A 17,869-nucleotide genomic window follows, 5' to 3' on the forward strand; every position below is an offset into this window, starting at 1 on the left:
TTTCTTTGGCTTTAAAAGCATTTCCCAAAAGCTCTCTGTGTGTTTTGATTCCCTCAATTTGACTTTCAGTTCTTTCTCTGTCTGTTCAAGTGCTCCGTAGTCTTTGTTTCATGTCCTTAGTCACATATGATTTATTACTTTCTTTTCTGGTTCTCTTGAGTTTGGTCTTATCCACTGGTATCATATTCACAACATTATGATCAGAGGTCAGTATTGGTGTCTGTCTTTAGACACATAGGCTCCTTTATCATTAACAAAGCATTTGTCCAGGATAGTGTCTTTCCTGCTGTGATCCCTAACACACTGCTGGAACCCAGGTAACAGTCTCCAGGCGACATCGCTGGTGAGATGGTCCGCTTTCTCAAATCTCCGCGCGTCCCTAAACATGCTGGTTATTCTTACAGGAAGGAATCCAATGCTGCCAAGTAACCGTTAAACAATAATCCACTTTAATGGTAATATAACAATGCAATACAATCAATACAGTACAAATTAAATACAGTTTATCTGTGGGATCCCATATTTACCTGATATCACGTGAGCCAGCGAGAGGAAAGAGGGGGAGCACATAGCGTGCTTCCCTTCTAAATACCTCGCTTACATACTCACAGGGATCTGAGATGATCGTATGTTAACTCCTCACCTTCCCCCCTCTTCCTTTGTCCTCAAAAAACCACATGTTAATAGGCCCAAAAACAGTTCACAGTTTTCTACCCAAATCATTTCCCCCGTTTAAGCTTCTTCATAGTTTGCATGAATACATACAAATATTCCCTTACACTTCTCATCATTACTCTTCTTTCCTGAGAAGCGATCAACGTCTCTGGGAGGGGACAGACTTTGGCACTAAGATGGAGTTGTAGAGATATACAACTTGAATTGTGTGAATTTAAAGATTAGGTTCCTGTTTTAAGGTCCAAGCGAGGGGGGGTGTCTTTGTTTGCGTCACCAAATCTACTTTCAGTCTTTTTGCATCTTTTTAACACTTGTTCTGTATTCATGTGATCGTTCTAAGTCGTCTGTTTTGATCCCCTTTCAGTCCTTTTGCTTTCTAAGTGGTTGCTTTGTGTATGTTTCAGTACTTCCTCCTCTCCTTGCAGTAACTCAGCTTCTCTCTGATGTTTCTTTAGTCATTTGATCATGGCCGTGGGAAGGGGGGGTGCTGAGGGGGCTGCAGCACCCCCACCTGCTGGCGGAGAGTTGTAACTGCAACGCCAAAAAGTTCACTAATCAAATCAATACAACAGTTTTATTTTGAGTGTGTTTGAGTTAGCATTTCAGTGTAAGCAGTCTCTAAAAAGCTTCACGATAAGAGAAAGGGATCATGCAGTGTGCTTCTTCTGTTGCTCTGCTATGGAAAAGAAGCTCGTCAGCGCAAGATCAGGGATGGGAGTTTTGTGAAAGCACGGTTTAAGAACTGGAGAAAGGCAGAGGAAACATTTAGGGAGCATGAGAAGTCCCATCAACACACAGGCCGTCAACAAGCTGGCAGCATGACAACGAACACCGATGAACACGCTGCTCTCACAAGCTGCTGCTAAAGACCAACTGACTGCATTTAGTGTGACGCTATTATACCGGACCCTCCCTCCACGCAGATCACGCAGATCACGCAGACTGCGTGGGGCCTCGTTTTGCGGAGGGAGCCTCATCTGAAGCGCAAACGCAGTGTAAGCGCCACAGTTTCGCCGCTGCGAGGCACCCCCACCACAACAAAGAGAAGAGGCCTTTACAATATTCAAAACAAAGAGGCAAAACTCAAATCAAATAACAAACGACGGTATTCTTTCTTCTTGGTAAGGCTTCTATAACTTCATAACTTAAAGGGTACTTGTACGATTTGTGTATGTGTATGGTTAAAACTGTTCCTCGACGGCGTCTCTCCAACAGGTTGCCCATCACTGTGGCTTCAGCGCAGGCGGCGTGGGAATTGTAGTCCTTTATAGTGCGTTGACTACAGACGTCACCATTAGGTGGCCTTTCTTATCAAATCAAAATACTGGCTCCAACGATGACAAATAACGTTTAATCATAAACTTTTCATTTCCAGGGGGCCCACCTGGACTCTTTCCCAAGGAGGACTTGTACTCAAATGGCACAACCCCAAACGGAACCTTCGCCCCAATGACCTCGTCGTCATCGTGGATAACACAGCACCGGGTGATACAGACACTGTCAGGGTCCAAAGGGCTTGTCCGCAGTGTCTTGGTGAAAACCAAGAGTAGCACCTAACAGCGACCAATTGACAAGCTCCGTCTGCTTCTGGAAGCAGTTGATTGAACAAGGTGTCATGTGCTGGTAACCTCTGACACCCAGTATCACACACACACACATGCCCCCCCCCTTTCCTCTTGAACTCATGCAAACACACCACACACAAACATTGGACTATGAACTATGACAATGATTGTATATTGATGAGTTACATTTTGAGTAACTGCTTGTTTTGTGGCTCTATTATAATGTATTAATTGTTTTGCTACTGCGTCAACAATTAGGGGCCGGTATGTTAGAGCCACAAAGTTATTATTTCGAGTCATAATTTGATAAATGATGTAATGATGGAAAAGGATTTATATTGCCATGGTGAATATGTTTTTGATGAAATGATTGTTAATTTGATATCGTAAATATGATCTGTTTCCTTGTACCTTCCGGTGTGTATTTAAGTGAGGTAACTCGGAGACCTGATGAGACGGGGAGCGGAACAGCTTTTACACCGCAAATTGCAGACAGAGATTGGTGTTGCAAATTGGACTGCAAACAAAGTATAGTTTAGTTAGGAAAGCATATCGCCGAAATACTGTATAATATTTTGAGACTATTTAAGTCAATACTTTGTTGTTAATAAATTGTATATTTTTTGACTGAAAACCTTCGGCTGCTTATTGTTTTGGATTGCGTCAACCCCGCTCTATAGTGGCAAGAGTGCCATTACATACAGGTCTCAATCATACTTTAAGTATAACAGGAAAGCATCCAACCGGAAAGTGTGTACACTGCAGCCAGCCAGAAACTGTTGAGCATGTTTTACTGCTTTGCAGGAAATATAGTACTCAGAGAAATGTGCTTTTCCAGACACTGAAGAAAGCAACATTCCATGACTTGTGGCTATCAGGGCTGTTAGGGAAAACATCAGGCAATATATATTGTGAGATTATTATGTTTCTAAGAGAAATTGATACTTTTAAAATAATCTAGAGTTTTGGTTCTTTGTTTTGTTTCTTGTTTTCTGCATAGTCTCTTGTCCACACTCCAGTCCAGTTGGTGGCGGTAATGCACCTACAAGTTGGTTTGCCAACCGCCAATAAACACGAAAGAAGCAGAAGAAGAAGAAGAAGAAGAAGAAGAAGAAGAAGGAGGAGAAAACGAGAGAAGAAGAAGATGCACCTTTAAAGTTCTTTGCAATCCGCCCAAAACCGAGAGGAGAAGAAGGAGAAAAGAAGAGGTGAGTGGATTAAACACCTGCAGAGGTTTCATTAAGTGTATTTACACCTCTTAGCTTACAGTTAATCACGAATCAGAAGTTATCCTATTTAACACAACAGCTATAATATTGGAAGAAAGAAACTCACAAAAAAACTTCAAAATGTGCGACAAAAATAGTCTCAATCTATCTTTAAATAAAGGCTAACAGCTACAGTCTAACAGCTACAGTCTAACAGCTACAGACTAACAGCTAAAGTCTGAAAGCTAACGACTATCGGCTAACAGCTACAGTCTAACAGCTAAAGTCTGAAAGCTAACGGCTACAGTCTAACAGCTACAGTCTAACAGCTACCTTCTAACAGCTACAGGCTAACAGCTAAAGTCTGAAAGCTAACGGCTACAGTCTAACAGCTACCTTCTAACAGCTACCTTCTAACAGCTACCTTCTAACAGCTACAGACTAACAGCTAAAGTCTGAAAGCTAACGGCTACAGTCTAACAGCTACAGTCTAACAGCTAAAGTCTGAAAGCTAACGGCTAACAGCTACAGTCTAACAGCTAAAGTCTGAAAGCCAACGGCTATCGGCTAACAGCTACAATTATTCCAGTTCGGCTCTGGGGAGTAACAGTTGATTTGTAATGCTCAGCTGACTTTATGTTAGTTATTTATTACACCAGTTGTCTTTAAGACGGTTTGAGTTGTTGTGTTGGTGCTCTTTGCCATAGATATGGTTTTAAATGTATGCTAACTAGCTTATTAGCATCGCCATTCACCACGACGTAGCATTTTCCCCATTGAAATGAATGGGGTTCTTCAGTTAGCTGCTAACGCTAAGCTAAGCGACGGTTTAGCTCATTAGATAAATAGATATACTTTATTTAAATAATGATTTATCTTAAACTGGGAAATGATTGTGTCCCAGCAGAAGTGTTTTCAGGCATTACACGAGTTAAACATATTTAAAAGATGCAATAAGATAATAAAAATGAAGCATTAGCAGCAAGTATACACACAGGACACATATCACTAGAGTATCTAAAGAATACACAATATACAGAAAATACTGTATACATGGAGTACATTAAACAGTCTCACTAGCTAATGTTTGCTTTCTGTGTTAACTTAGTGATAGTTTCACACGGATAGCGTTATAACCGTGGTTCAAACATCCATTAATGTCACTTTCTATGTGAATAAAGTCATTTTAATGAAATAAAAGTGAACTAACTGTGAGCTGTAAGTTAGAATGTAAGTTGCTACACAGATTATGATGAATTATATCTAAATATTTGTATTATATGAATAATGAAGCAGCTCTGTGGTCTTCATCAGGACAGCTGATGAGCAGCATGGAGGAGAAGAAGGAGGCCCCTGGAGCTCAGGTCAGTGTGCACTTCATCACAAGATATTCCTAATTCCAGCGTTTCCGCCAGGCGGGCGTCTTGCCTTCATTTGACGCCCTTATTCAGCTCGGAACGCCCTCTACAGACATAAATAAACCAGCGACTGTATTCGCCATGACACGGACAGTCTGTGGTTTGTACTTGTTTAACTTCTGTCTAGTTTCTGAACAGATATGAGGAGCTGTGAGCTCTGAGGGCTAACAGCTAACGGCTGATGTTGGTTTTGTGGTTCACATTGTCACTACCCGATCTGCAGCCCTGCCCTATCTGCAGTGCGCATGTGCGAGAAGGTCCGCCATATTTGACAACTCCATACGGCAACTCTAATAGGACATTTGACGTCTAGACGGCTGCCCGATTTGCATCGTGCATGCGCGAGTCATGAACGTCTCAAATATCTTTATTAAAATATTTTGTGATTTGAAATAAAATGAAGGACATTCACAGTTAATGTAATTAGATATAAATTATGAATGCCATACATATTGCATACATTCAGTCAATATTTCTTCAGCATGTATGATGGCTGTCCAACAGAAGTTACATCCATTTCTCACTTATTCTGACAATGCACTGAACCCAATAAAATGACCCAACAAAAGGAGTTGCTCAATAATAGTGAAGTCACGTTGTAATAACAATAACTCGTCTCTCGTTCAGATTAATATTGTGGGGTTTTTTGAGTGTTCTTTTTCTGCTTTGCCAAACGCCACTGTGTCAAATGTCCCATTAGAGTTGCCGTATGGAGTTGTCAAATATGGCGGACCATCTCGCACATGCGCACTGCAGATGGGGCAGGGCTGCAGATCGGGTAGTGACACACATTGAGGATGACGTCACGGCTCCGCCTACACTGCGTTACTATAGTTCAGTGGTTCTCAAACTTTTCCTGGCATTGCCCACTTTGAACAGGTGGGCCTTTTCAAGCCCCACCTGCCGCTCCAATAAAATGGTAGGCCAAGCTTAAAATGGTCAAATGTATCGTCCTATGACAGGGGTCACCAACCTTTTTTAGGGTGAGGGCTACTTTCAAAACATAAAACAAGTCGGGGCTACTTTTACTCCTCTTTTTCAGTTTTTTTGCAGTGTATATATTTAGCACATTTTAACATTATTATATGCTTCCCTTTAACCTTTGTGTGCCGTTTGGGTCTGTGGGACCCGTTTGCAGTGAAAAGAAAATGTATGATTTTTGTTTTTAAATGTTGAAGTTAAAAGCATCATCTGGTGCACTTTGAGCACAACAAGAATTTGTGGATACATCTCTCAACACTCTATGCTGTATCAGTGTGCGAAAAAGTACACGTCCCACCGTCCGGGAGGTGTTATTTACAATATCGGACAAGTAGATCTTTCAATTCACTTGTCCGGCGGACAAGTGACGCTTTTCGGCCTGATTTATTGACAAGTTATTGATACATTCAGTTACAAAAGGCAGAACTCATTCGCACATTGTACGTGTCCGCCATTGTTCGTTTAGAAATGTTAGTTTGGGTTCTGCTTGGGGATTCCTAAATGCATCTCGCCGCTTTCTGTGCAGTTAGACGGGGCGGGCGGGAAGTGCAGCTCAGAGGCCGGGTCGGGAAGCAACACTCGGTTCAGAGCAGGAGCAAATAACAAGTGTCCGGTACCGGATTAATAAGAGTTGAGAGGACAGGAGGACTCTCTCTCTCTCACCCTCCCTCTCCTCTCTCTCTCTCTCTCTCTCTCTCTCTCTCCCCCCCCTCTCTCTCTCTCTCTCTCTCCCTCTCTCTCCCCCTCTCTCCCTCTCTCTCTCTACACACAGCAGATCCGCTGCCCGTTTAACAGCCTCATCTTTGTCAGACTGTCTTCCTCTAACACGTAATGAAGGTTGTTCAGCGTGTCAGCTCCCGAGTAGTTAATATTGATGCATCTCCTTTATGGAGTGCTGCAGCCTCCCTGTCTGTGTCCTCGCTGTCCTCACATCCCCGGACCCCCAGACTCGGAGGAGCAGGGATGTCAGTATTGTTTATGAAGCAGGGTATAGAAAGTACATTATTGAGATGAAAATACTATGTATTCACTTTTCCAAACAGTGAGCAGCTGGGCAGCTGCAGCTGTGTGAATAAATGCTGCAAGCGTCTTTGAGTTGTAGAAAGCGCTAGGCCTATAGGCTATAAATATAATGTATCATTATCAGGCCTATGTGTTGGACATGTGTGGTGGGACTGTGTCTCCCAGCAGGCTGCAGTGTAGCATCAGAGGAGACTGGGCCAATCGTACATTCTCAAACTGCACCACTTGGAGTTAACTAAACAATGCAGAGAGTATTTTTATATAATTGTGTTCAATAACCGTAAGAAATGCAACAGCATGAAGTGATTTGTAAATAGAATACAGATCTGACTTAATGTTTTCATAAATACATTTTTCTCCCAGTTTGTCACGGGACTTATTCTGACCCTCTCAAAGAACCGGAACCGAAAAGAACCGGAATCGAAAAGCAGAACCGGAATCGTTAAAATCCAAACGATACCCAACCCTTTGTGTGATGCAGTGAAATCTTACCGCTCACTTACGTTAGCGGTGTCATAAGAACCGTGGGGAAAAGTAAAATACGATGGCGAAGAAGAAGATTCCAGTGGCCCCGATTTTTGTCCATTCTGGACGAGTGAAAAACGTATTCGGACAAGTACATTGCCAAACTCACTTGTCCATGCACAAGTACTCTCTCAAAACGTGTTCTCACACTGCAGACATAAATAAAGCAGCGACTGTATTCGCCATGACACGGACAGTCTGTGGTTTGTACTTGTTTCACTTCCGCCATATTTGACAACTCCATACGGAAACTCTAATAGGACATTTGACGTCTAGACGGCTGCCCGATTTGCATCGTGCATGCGCGAGTCATGAACTCTCAAATGATCTACGAGCTCATTTACTGAGATGTTAGCAGGGTCCAGTGTGGAAGAAACATCCCTGAGTAAACATTTCCCTCGTGGTTTCAGTTAAATATCGCTTTGTGGTTACCTCTTTTTGAACATGTGTGTGAACAGAAATAGAGCTCTCAAAGGAATGGTCAGAGAGCGCAACATCAGTCACCACAACCTCAGAGATATTCAGACCCTTTGAGATCATCAAGTCCAGAGTGTGCCCCTTGCTGTGCGTGGGCTCCGTCACATGCTGAGTCAGTCCATTGAATTGATCTATTTAAAACAAGGGACAGTGTTCATTAAGCAACATATTTAAAACATGTAAAAGCACTCGAATAGCCAACAGGCTAGTTTTCACCGATAGTCCCTTTGCCAGATGGTGACATCCTAAAAGCAACAATAAAAATACCACAACATTGTTATACCATTGTACATGTTTACAATAGATGACATCACTGAATACAGATGAGAGCAAGTCATGATAATAAATACAAAATGTACAATACGCACTCATACACACACCTACACCCACACATCAGTGCTGACGCTGTTGGTTATCAATGAGCCACTTTGTAACACTGTGCTTGAATGTGTAGTAGGATGAGGACTCTCATTGGTTGAGGTATTGAATTCCATTGATGGGATGCGTGGAATGAGAGACAGCCTGGCTGAATGCGCTCTTCCTAAATGGGATGGTGCGTCTCCCCTAGCCGCACCTCGAGTAGCCCTGGTTGAGGTGGGCTTTAGGCTGATGCAGCCAGAGGAGGAGGAGCCAACCCACGAGTGGTCTTATAAACTAAGCAGATGTTTTTGTAAACTATGAGATATTCCCAGCTGAACAGATTATACTTTTTACCAATGTGACAATGATGATACCGGAATGTCTTTGTGTCTCGTGTTCTGAGTGCTTGTTTATACAGTGATTCCAGTGGCCTTAGAGCTGCAGAGTGAGCATCAGACCAGCTGATCAGACAGTAGCTGATGTGGGAGAGGACCATGGAGTGAAGGTATAGCTTAGCTGCTGCAGATGATGGCAAGTTTCTAATGTATCTGTAATTTCACAGATTGAACTTTACTTTATTCAGGGTTCGTACGGGTGCTTGAAATCCTTGAAAATGCTTGAAATTTGACGTGGTGTTTTCAAGGTTGGGGAAGTGCTTGAATTTTGGGAATGGTGCTTGAAAATGTAAATGCTTTACTTTTACAAAAAAATTCTGTCTGACTGAATAGTTCGCTTTTTAGATTAAAAGAAAATAATTGCTTCGCTTCTACATAAAACAGCTCGCTGCACCTTCCCGCGCTATGCGCGCGACCTGCAAGTGTTTGTGTAACGTGTGACCTGGGCATTCTGATGAGAGATAGGATGACTGTGTGCCAGGAGGTTGCCGTCTCAACGAGCGTTGGCTAGCAGAAGACCAATACAAGCCATGGCTAAGACGAGGGTCAAGCCCACGAGTAGCCTCCTGCAAAGTTTGCAACAAATAACGATGCGAGAGTCTGCGCTGACGAGCCACATGAAAGGTACGCCGTAGCAGAGCATTTTAGATTAGGCTAACGTTGCATGTTACGTTTGTTTAAGCTAACGTTAGCGAGCTGAATAGCGAACTCGATGAGGGATAATAATAATTGCAGGGGACAATCATTTCAGAGGAGCGTACCTATGTTATGTGCATTACAGTCGCCATCCTGTGGTCTTCAGAGGATGAAGCTCTCACGGCATTTCGTGTTATCGTCATGAAATATAATCTATTGATTCGACTCAGAGCGATTTTGAAAGCAATGTATTTCTACTGGTGGTATGTTTCGTGCCTAAACCAAATGTGACTTGCTCTATCGAAATCAGCCACATTGACCCGAAGACACATTTTCGTTTGTATTACTGGTCTGGGGGAAGCTCGCGAGTGTGTTTGTGTATTTTTGCATTTGTGTACCGGGGAAACACTCACAAGAAACTCCGGCTGTTGTTATGCTTGCTGTGACGTTACATTAGTCCGTTCTCTGCTTGTAATTATGCCGAAGCTTCAAAGTTGTATTTATCATCTGAATTTGCCGAAACAAGTTTTATATTCTGAAAGCCAATACTTTGTTTATTTGAAAACATGAAAACAAACTGTCTTTTATATAAAATTGAAGTATTATACAAGTAAAACTACATTTTGTTTTAATCCCATGTAATTGTAGAATGAACACAGTCTTCCTTTGAAGATGTATAAGTCAGGAGTCTTGAGGAGTCAACATTACCTAAAATCATTTTACACATTTGTAAATATTATTTTCCACTTGTTACCATTGTGAGGCTATTTTTATGCAGCTCTGCGTGATTTTGTGGCTACAATTCAGACTAATGCACTACTAGAGGTGGAATAAGTACTCAGATGTTGTACTTGAGTAAAAGTAGAAGTACTCAGATCTTGTAGTGAAATTATAAGTACTCAGATCTTGTACTTGAGTAAAAGTACTCAGATCGTGTACTTGAGTAAAAGTAGAAGTACTCAGGTCTTGTACTTGAGTAAAAGTACTCAGGTCTTGTACTTGAGTAAAAGTAGAAGTACTCAGATCTTGTACTTGTGTAAAAGTAGAAGTACTCAGATCTTGTACTTGAGTAAAAGTAGAAGTACTCTGATCTTGTAGTAAAAGTAGAAGTACTCTGATCTTGTAGTAAAAGTAGAAGTACTCAGATCTTGTACTTGAGTAAAAGTAAAATACATGAAGTGTTAAATACATGTAGTGCAGTAGAAGTACACAATGTACCTCTGAACTGTAGTGGGGTAGAAGTACACCATGTACCTCTGAACTGTTGTGCAGTAGAAGTACACCATGTACCTCTGAACTGTAGAGGAGTAGAAGTACACCATGTACCTCTGAACTGTAGAGAAGTAGAAGTACACCATGTACCTCTGAACTGTAGAGGAGTAGAAGTACACCATGTACCTCTGAACTGCAGTGGAGTAGAAGTACAGCATGTACCTCTGACTTGCGTTCACTACCAACCTAAAAGTACCTACCTTAATGTGAGGTAGGGAAATAATCATTTGAGTATGTGTATATAAATATGTAATTTACAACAGCTGTAAGATGCTTGAAAATGCTTGAAAAGTGCTTGAATTTGACTTTGGAAAAAGAACCCTGTTTATTGCAGACCTTTTTGATATGGGTTTTAAATTGAGGTTTGTGTCAATATGTACTCCTCAGTACTTGTACTCCGAGACAACCTGAAGTCTCCTTCCAGAAAAGAAAACATCTTGCTCTGTTATAATGCTGTGGCCCTTGGAGAAGAACATACACACTGTCTTTGAGACATTTGGTTGCAAGCAATTATTGTTAAGCCAGGATGTAATATTCTCCAACACATCAGTGACCTTGGTAGCAGCCTCTTCTGCGGTTCTGCCATGAGTAAAAACAACTGTATCATCAGCATACATGAATACATCACATTCTCACACACAGAAGGCAGATCATTTATGTACATACTGTTATGGAAATCTAGGACCCAACACGGCTGGAGAGTACAAGTCAAAGTGATCAAAACAAATAAATGGTGAATCGAGCAGAGCTGTCTTTTACTTATTTATTTGAAGCTTCAAATACATGATACAGATATAATATTAGACACAAGTCGAACAGAGTATAGGATAGTCTGCCCGAGTGTGCGCAGTACAATGAAAAAGCAGAAGTGATATAGGAAAAGAGTGGGAATGTTATAACTCTTGTGTTCACACGGTCACATTGTTATTAGACACCTTCTGGCCTTAGCTGCTTGTGTGACTGTGTGAGAGTCTCCCAGTAGCCAAAGCAGCTGTGGCCTTGAAGCGCCTGGGAATAATACCCATAAGAGAGTAGAATAGAAGAATAAAGCACATCTCAGGAAATAAGAAGCATTTGGTTTAAGCATATAAGGATATAATACAAATGTCCACTACAATACTAAACAGGATTGGGCCCAATACAGAGCCCTGTGGTACTCCAGTTGACAAACACTAGACTTATGGTTCTCAATTTGAACACAAGGAGCTGTTGTTGAGATGATTGATGATTTGTTTGGCAATCAATTTCTCAAATACCTTGGATGCTATGGGTAAGATACTGATGGGCCTATAGTTGGATGTCATGAGAGGGTCCCCACCATAGTTATCAAGAACACAAAACAGTTCTTTAGCCCCTCTGTCCTGGGGGTTGTCAACATGGATGTTAAAATCACCAACAATGACTAGACGGTCAAAGTCAAAACACACTATAGACAGCAGTTCAGTAAAGTCATCAAAAGAAGCTAAAAGAAGCTGAGAGCACAGCTGAACTCCCGCAGCCCTGGGGGCCCTACATTGGTTGTGATGGCAGATGACAGGGTTTGGTCAAGTTGCTCTCTCCTGGTGAGGAAAGCGGCATACCAGTAAATCAGGTATGGATTTACTTCCATTTTGGCCATTCTTGACACCAAGATGTCTGCTTGGAGCTGCGTACCTGGACTCACATTCAGGTTCAGGTCCGGACTCAAGTCCAGAGGTTCAGGTTCAGGTCCAGACTTAGGATATTGTCTTTCCTGCTGTGATCCCTAACACACTGCTGGAACCCAGGTAACAGTCTCCAGGCGACATCGCTTCATGTCCCGAGCACTATTGCCGGTGCATCGGGGTGGCTGAGTTGCAGCTCGTGAACACGGTGTCCTCTGCTGCTGGGAGGCACGTAAACAACAAACAGTAAAATACAACCGAATTCTCGAGGCAGATAAAAGGGTCTTAACGTCATGCCGAGAATTTCTACGTTGGGATTGCAGGTTTGACATTTTACTGAGTATGATCGGCACCACAGATCATTAATATACACACAAATACCGCCTCCTCTGGTTTTCCCCGAGTTCGCATCCCTGTCTGCTCGAACAAGGGCGAGTCCGGGTACTTCAGAGAGAGATTCAGGCATCGTAGATTGGAGCCAACTTTCCGTGAAACATAATCAAGAGGCCTCGAGAAATTCATGACAGTACCTTGTGTATGTCCTTAGTGTATCCACGTTGTTGCTCAACGAGCGCAGGTTTGTGAGAATGATGGATGGAAGTGGTGGCCGGCTGAATCTGCGCCGTATTCTGAATGCCTCCCCTCCTTCCTCGTCTCTTTTTCCTGGTGTTTCTAAGCGGCTCCCGAGGGATTTCATCCAATAACGAAGAGCACAGATGGCTTGGTGTATTCGTAGGAGGCCGATCGCATTGTAGCCCTAGCATAGCCTCGCGGCTGTAGCAGCGCAGAGGCCGGGGCTCCTCGCCATACCTGTTCGTGCTGTCACTCAGGTGTGTCTTGGAAAGTTGAATGGCCAGACATGGTCTGCAGAAGGCCAATGTAATCCACAGGACCAAAAGCATGGTCTCTCAAAATGACGTTTCATACAGACACGACAAAGTTTAGACAAAAAAACAAAACCCAAGAGGAACGGAGCACACTGAGACTCGCAGTGACAGGATGCCGTCTCCCTCTGTCTCCTGTATACCAGAGGTGGGAGTAAGTCATACATGTGCAAGTCTCAAGTTACTGGGGTGAGAGTCAAGCAAGTCAAGTCCTACAAAATCCTGATGAATAACCCCAGTTTAAATCAGTTAAAAGTGTGTGTGTGTGTGGCGTTAGCTGTTCTAATGAAGGTAAACACAGTGAAGGCACAGCTCTTTGCAGCTGCTGCTGCTCTTCTCAGATTCTGCTGAGTTGCACGTTACTGCCTCCTGGTGCTGCAGAGATTTCATGAAGTGAAGGAGGGTTTCTTCTATGAAGCAGCTGTGGGCAGCAGATACTGTGAGAGTCAGACATGAATACATAGGTCAAGGCAGACTGGTTCACAGACTCTCCTGTTTTGCCGATCCGGTGCTTGAACAAATAACTCTACACCCCTGGCCGAAATGTCCCTAAAATGAAGTGCGAGTTTGAAATATATCTCAAATAATGTATGTATTTCCCCACATAAACATAACAGTCTGCAATGAAACGGGCGTCTCCTGGGCGCTCCACTTCCTACTTTCTCTCTCTTTTTTTTCTTTCATTGCCCTCTAGGTGCTTCGTACAATACAAATGCAAATATTCTATTTTAAAAAGTAAAGTCCTTTCGAGTCATCTGTCTCAAGCCTAAGTCAGGTCATGTCATGAATACAAAGTCAAGTCGAGTCTTTTATCAATGTTAGTCAAGCAAGTCTCAAGTCAAAAAATAGGCAAGTCATGTGACTCGAGTCAAGTCATGTGACTCGAGTCCCCCACCTCTGGTATATACTTTGGTTAGAATATTGCTGTATTACTGTATCAAATGTAATAAAGACAAACAATTGATAAGTAGTATTTTGTTAATTCAAGGTTTATATTAAGTGAGTTTTTATCGTGTTAAATTGTGTATTTATGCTTTTTAGATTGACTTTCTCTCTTTCTCTGTCCGTCTGTTCTAGAAACCGAAAGGAAGAGAGCGACGTCACAGCTGTCAGCAATGTGAACAATCCTTTACAACATCTGGAAATTTAAAGAGCCACCTGCGTATTCACACAGGAGAAAAACCGTACAGCTGTGAAGAGTGTGGGACAACTTTCACTACATCAAGTGCTCTCAAAACACATCAACGTATTCACACTGGAGAAAAACCTTACAGCTGTGAAGAGTGTGGGAAAACTTTCACTAGATCAGGTGCTCTCAAAACACCAACATATTCATACAGGAGAAAAACCTTACTGGTGTGAAGAGTGTGGGACAACTTTCACTACATCAGATGCTCTCAAAACACATCATCTATTCACACTGGAGAAAAACCTTACAGCTGTGAAGAGTGTGGGAAAACTTTCACTAGATCAGGTGCTCTCAAATCACATCACCGTATTCATACAGGAGAAAAACCGTACTGGTGTGAAGAATGTGGGAAAACTTTCACTCAACAAAGTAATCTCAAAAGACATCTTCGTGTTCACTCAGGAGAAAAACCATAGTGGGTTTCAGAGTGTAGGAGCCGCAATTAAGCATATTTTGTTTTTTTCACAGTTTACAATAAACAATTCCCATCTATTGGCCTTGTGTTGGGTAATCCTTTTTTCAATTACAGATCCCATCCCAACAGCGCCATCTGTTGACGTAACGTCAGAATTGACAGGCATAATGTTCACTGTTCCTTTGAGTTTCGTTTTCTGTCCGTCTGCCGACAGCGTGCTGCTTTATTGCTTTACATACCAAGGTTTAAGTACACTGTGTCAATAGTTGTAGTATGAGCATCGTATGGGCTGGCCGTCTGGTAGAATCGGTATGCTCTTCCTCCTGTGTCCACTTCCTCTCCTGTCACCTATGACCCCGTTTATACACCCCACCACCAAGTGTTCAAAATAAAATTCAGGGTGTCCGCGGTGTCTTAAAAAGTATTAAAAGTTGATAAATCAATTTAGCGAAAATTAAGGCTATCAAAAAATATTAAACGGCATTTTCCAAGGTATTAAGAAGGTCCACAGCAACGACAACATGAAACACCCTTTCATTTACTGCAACGACATGTCGGGAAACCCCCTCAAGGTATCAGGCTGAGAGGCTCTGATACCTCATTCACACCAACGGTGTTTCAGGGCCGGTTCGGAGCTGGAGCTTGAAAAGCACCGGGTTTTCCTCTTCACACCGCAGCGGAGCAGCCTCTTAGCTCCGGAATCCGGTTCGTTTCAAGCACCAAAAAATTGTCCAGCCAGAGCAAAAGCACCGCATACGTCACGCTTACGTCGAGGCGGTGGCAGGGGCAGATCAACTCCTGAACAACAACAAGAAGCCACCGTTTTATCCAGTTTGTACACAACGATGGAGACACTTAGAGTTTCAGAGTTTCTGCCATAGACTGTATATATAAAGGTTTCTGCTCATGGTGAAGCTGCGTGTTAAGGTGGAACCTGAGCATTCACGTTGATCACCTCATTATACATCTATAAAACTATAAATATTAAACTTTACTTCACGTGTTCATTTGAGAACAGCTGTTACATACCTGGGTGAAGGTTACAGTTCATTTAAATGAAAGATACAACGTCACTCCACACTCATGGTTCAGTCCACCTTAAGAAATAAGACCGACCTCGGAAGCAGTTGTGTTTCAAAAAAACCTTTATTGACACGAGTACACTTTTTATAAGAATCTAACTAAACCACAGAAATGACTCTGGAAAAGCTGCAGAGAGAGCCATAAGAAATGAATGCAACTGATTTCATCCGCGCGGTTTGGCTTTATGAAGCAGGCACGCAAACGGTTACGCCATGACGCAAACGATGAGGCAACGACGCATTACCAGTCGGACTCTGGCCGGTGTGAAAAGAGCCAGAGCTAAACCGAAGAACTGGTTCTGAACCTGAAAAGCTCTAGCACGGAGCTTGAACCGGAGTTGCGTTGGTGTGAATGACACGAAGATGATCTGAGGTCTCGCCAGGAGAACGTGTGTGCAGCTTCCATGTAAAGTTAGCGTGGGTGAAAACAGTTTTTCCGGTCTCGAAGTTTTCACAATAAGACCGGATATATCCCCTCACTGTCAAATGAGTACACAGTGATATCTGCATTACTCGTGCACCAACACACATCAGTGTATCCTTGTTCATTACACAACACTGATTGGTTTAAATGGTGTGCAATGCTTTTGTGTTTTTAACCTTCGATTCAGAGAAACAAATAGGAGGTTTGACACTACAGTTTCCGAAGGCACTACACTACCCAGAATCCCCAGCTATCGTTTGGGACTACAACATCCGCCTTGCTTTACAAGTGATTAGTCATCAAGCCCTGTGATTGGATGATGGAGTGGCAGTGCGGCAAGGTTACGCTGAGCTCAACAGCTCTTTGAAATGGAATGGAGCCACGGCAGGCTTTCCAAACTGGAATGGGACAGCACATGTTGCAAATATGGCAGAATCCATCGATCATCTTAAGATAGATACTTTATTGATCCCAAGCTGGGAAATGTTTCTGTTACAGCAGCATGCTACTTTGTTCTACTCCACTTCGATTCAGAGGTTAACCTGGTGTTTCCAAATGAAAGAGTCAGCGCTGATGATCATAAAGCGCTGCTGGCAGAGTCTCTAATTTGCATGTGAACTTTTCAACTCGTCTGCAGAGGGATGTGAACGAGAGGAGAGTTAGAGAGGGAATGAAGAGTTTGCATCTGTTGACTATCTTTATAACTTCCATCCTCGAATCCCACTGAATCGTTTGCTAGCTAAAAAGCTCAAGTTTGCTTTCAACAAAGTAAGGATATTTTTATAATATATTTTATAGTAAGGACAATTTGGAGGAATTGAAAGACTTATATGGGTGTGTCAGAACCAACTTGTGGCCCCACGCAAAGTTGTATGATGAGGCCCTCTGTGTCACCCCGTGACTTCACATGGAGGCTGCCGCGTACCTCAGATCATCTTCCTAATATCTATAGAACTATAGATCCTACACATCGACTGGACGTGGATTCTAAAAGTACAATCTACACTTCTCGCTAGGAATCTAATCAGAAAGCGTTTTAATGCCAAACTATCCTACAATCTAGGATTTTCCAGAGAGGGTTATTTGTGAATAAACGTCCATCTGTGACGTTTGCATTCAACGGGAGCAGCACGTATTAAGCGCCTGAACAATCGGCATAACTGGTCGTATGAGTTGGAGGACTTGTTGAAACGGACTCGTCACCCTGCATAGTTGTTGTGTTTTGCAGCATATTATAAACATCCCCTTATCTTCAAATACCCAGGTTGTGTAGTGATGTATTTGAGGTGTACTGTCCACATCGCAGACCTGAAGTCGTGCAGTCGATGGATGGAAGTGTACAGGACCTTGGTCTCTGAGACTCCAAAAAGCCTTTCTCGCCTACCTGTCCACTTTGCAGACCTGAGATCCTGCAGTCATTTCTCAAAGATGGTGTGGCATACAGGGAGGTGCAGTCTCCTGATGGGATAGACTGTATTATAGTGGACACTGGAGGAAGTGACCATTATCCAGTGCTTCCTAGAGTGAATAATAATGTATAGATGCAGGAAGGAGGTGAGATAACCAGGAGGTGCTTTGCTAAAGCTGATTGGGGGAATGTAGGATATGGTGTGAGGAGTCGGTACACCTGCTAACATCAGAGGGAAGCACAGAGGTCATCACAAGCCACATAACGCAACATATACTATAGAAGGCAG

At 42.7% G+C, this 17,869-nt stretch overlaps 1 long non-coding RNA gene and 1 pseudogene across 1 annotated transcript; both read left to right on the forward strand.

Moving 5' to 3' along the window:
- Window positions 1-1,725: 1,725 nt before the first annotated feature.
- LOC117442886 (uncharacterized) lies at window positions 1,726-2,794 on the forward strand. Its single transcript, XR_004551566.2, has 3 exons — window positions 1,726-1,796; window positions 1,891-1,945; window positions 2,051-2,794. It is a non-coding gene; the product is annotated as an uncharacterized lncRNA (long non-coding RNA).
- A 455-nt stretch (window positions 2,795-3,249) lies between these two features.
- Window positions 3,250-17,869, forward strand: part of LOC117442883 (zinc finger protein 729-like) — a 179,399-nt pseudogene continuing 164,779 nt past the window's right edge.

The sequence above is a fragment of the Pseudochaenichthys georgianus genome, unplaced genomic scaffold, assembly GCF_902827115.2.
Source record: "Pseudochaenichthys georgianus unplaced genomic scaffold, fPseGeo1.2 scaffold_493_arrow_ctg1, whole genome shotgun sequence".
Taxonomy (NCBI): Eukaryota; Metazoa; Chordata; class Actinopteri; order Perciformes; family Channichthyidae; genus Pseudochaenichthys; species Pseudochaenichthys georgianus.